Source organism: Equus asinus, chromosome 3 (assembly GCF_041296235.1).
Source record: "Equus asinus isolate D_3611 breed Donkey chromosome 3, EquAss-T2T_v2, whole genome shotgun sequence".
NCBI classification, from domain to species: domain Eukaryota; kingdom Metazoa; phylum Chordata; class Mammalia; order Perissodactyla; family Equidae; genus Equus; species Equus asinus.
The window spans coordinates 21038125-21041092 of NC_091792.1; the positions used below are offsets into that span (position 1 = coordinate 21038125).

General features: G+C 35.7%; 1 pseudogene; it reads right to left on the bottom strand.

Moving 5' to 3' along the window:
- Nucleotides 1-2568: 2568 nt before the first annotated feature.
- On the bottom strand, nucleotides 2569-2758 carry LOC106829897 (cytochrome c oxidase subunit 7C, mitochondrial pseudogene; annotated as a pseudogene).
- Nucleotides 2759-2968: the final 210 nt, after the last annotated feature.

A 2968-nucleotide genomic window follows, 5' to 3' on the forward strand; every position in this document is an offset into this window, starting at 1 on the left:
TTGAAGTGACAATATCTTTGTAAAAAGCCAAGAAGGACGTTTTTATTAAAGTTGTTTTACAGAACTAAGACCTAAGCGGGGTTATAATGTTGTTGTTCTTTTTAATTTTGACACACTTTTAGTCCTTGAGCCTTGCTAATTGCAAGCTCACTGAAACACAGCATTAATTTTTAAAATCTTGCGAAAGTGTTTGATGTACACCATCCTTGTTTTGCCAAGTTCGTGGCTAGGTAATCCTTTAGAGACAATTTTGAAGTCTTCAGACAAGCCTATTTTGGGATCATGGATAAACAATTTATTTGTGTGTGATTGTAACGTCCACACTGTTTTCTGTTCCTGTGCTTTATTTTCTTTATTTTTTTCCAGAGGATTACAGCAGATGCTGAAGACTTTGTGAGAAAGGTCACATTCTCTTCTCTCTATCGCCATTAGGAAAAATGCCAGTGAAAAGCTGTTATACTCTATTTAGATAGTTGCATTTGTAAACTTGAAAATCGAGTTTACTTTGGGACAGTTATGGATGAAGTAATGGCATTCCTTAAACTGTGATGAGTAAAAGCTCTTGATCCACAGGAGAAATAAAAACTGAAGTGCTTCTTTAGTACCTTGTGCTCAGCTTCAATCTTGACCCTGTTCACACCACTCACGTTGCTCATCTCCTTGTCTCTTCCTCTGTTATGCCGGAAGCTCTTCAAGGCAGGCATTGTGTTTACAATGGGAGTATCTAACATTCTAAGCACAGAACCTAGGACACCACAAAGTACTCATTCAATGTGCTTTGGATGAATGAATGAACAAATGAATGCATTTTTGGCCATTCCAATTAGTAAGTCATATTTATTTTTCTAGCAAACCACAGTTACCACACTATTGGTGCGCAGTGCAAGATATATTCACTATCTGTGTGTGTGTATGTGTGTAGAAGTAAAGTAAAAAGTAATTTTTAAGAAATTGGAAAATGAAGTCATGATTTTATGTATACTAGTGAAAGCCTTGTTTAGTGGTTTTTTTTTTTAACGACTTTTGAGTATTTTTAGCAATTAGAGAAAGATCAGTCTTTGAGGACCTGCTGTGTCCTTGGGAGGTATAGCTAAAAAATCAACACCAATTAACTCTAAAGATGTGGTTCCAGTGGTTTTGTTGTAGTACAGATGCTCAGGAAGAAAGGCATTCTCAATCGGCTAAGAGGCTGATACCTCACTACCACATGTACATCTTGAAATTTCCATGTCTTTGATTTAGCCTAACTTAGTCGAAGTGGACCACGCCTAACTCAGTCATCTTGGTTGAACTTTATGCTTCCTAACTGCAAGTCATTTGTTACAAAGGGAAGGAGCAGTTTAGGTAGTGTTTTGGTTTTTTTTGTTTTTATTTTTTCCAGAGAAGAGGCGTTAAACATTCCCATGCCATAGACTGACTTACAAACATACCTCGTAGGCTGACTTCAAGAGTTTGATCTATTTTTCAGAGATTGCACCTTTTAAAATGCTTCTCTTCAATAGTAGTCATTTGACAGGCTTGAGGTGATATCTCATTGTGGTTTTTGATTTTCATTTCCCTAATAATTAGTGATGTCGAACATCTTTTCATGTGCCTATTGGCCATCTGTATATGTTTTTTTGAAAAATATCTGTTCAGATCGTCTATTGACTTTTCAGTTGGGTTATTTTGTTGTTGTTGTTGAGTTGTATGAGTTCTTTATATATTTTGGATATTAATTCCTTATTGGATATATGATTTGCAAATATCTTCTCCCAGTTGGTAGATTGTCTTTTTGTTTTGTTGATGGTTTCTTTTGCCATGCAGAATCTTTTTAGTTTGATGTAAAAAGACAAGAAATAAGTGTTGGAGAAGACGTGGAGAAAAGGGAACCCTCATACACTGCTGGTGGGAATGTAAACTGGTACAGCCATTATAGAAAACAGTATTGAGATCCCTCAAAAAAATTAAAAATAAAACTACTATATGATCCAGCTATTCCACTTATGGGTATTTATCCAAAGAACACGAAACACTTACTAGAAAATATATATGCACCCTATGTTCATTGCAGCATTATTCACAATAGCCAAGTCTTAGAAACAACCCAAGTGCCCATCAATGGACGAATAAATAAAAAAGATGTGGTATATATATATATACAAACACACACACACAATGGAATACTACTCAGCCATAAAAAAGATGAAATCTTGCCATTTGTGACAATATGGATGGACCTTAAGGGTATTACACTAAGCAAAATAAGTCAGACAGAGAAAGCCAAATATCATATGATTTCACTCGTATGTGGAAGATAAAACAACAACAACAAACATGCACATAGACACATAGAATAGATTAGTGGTTATCAAAGGGTAAGAGGGGTTGGGGGAGGGAGAAAGGAATAAAGGGGCACATGTGTATGGTGACGGATGGCAACTAGACTTTTGGTGGTGAACATGATGTAATCTATAGACAAGCTGAAATATGATGTACATGTGAAATTTATATAGTGTTGTAAACCAGGGTTACCTCAACAAAAAAAAATGTTCTTCATATCTATTTCATGGATGAATGAAAATGTCTTTATTTCTTAAACAGTTGGTGTCTTACTCTAAAGAAAGGTGCAGAAAATCCAGATCTGAAGTACAAAGTCATCATAATTAGTAATACCACTTTTTTCTATTAGAAATGGCAAATTCTTCCCTGGGCTCTCCTCATAGTGCCTTCTATGGACCACAGAGGTTGTGAACCTCTGGACACTCTGTCCTAACATAGCGCTGTTGGAAGCTCTTGGAAAGACACAGAGACCAAGGGCAGAAGAAATGGTACCATGCCCAGTCTTCCTTTTTTTCATGGTTTTGTTCCCCTGTGTGCAGAACATGTTCAATTTATTTTATAAATTTTTATTTTATTTTATTTTATTTTTTAATAGAGAGAATCCTTGCTAGTATTACAAATTCCACATGACTGACGGCTGTTGTGG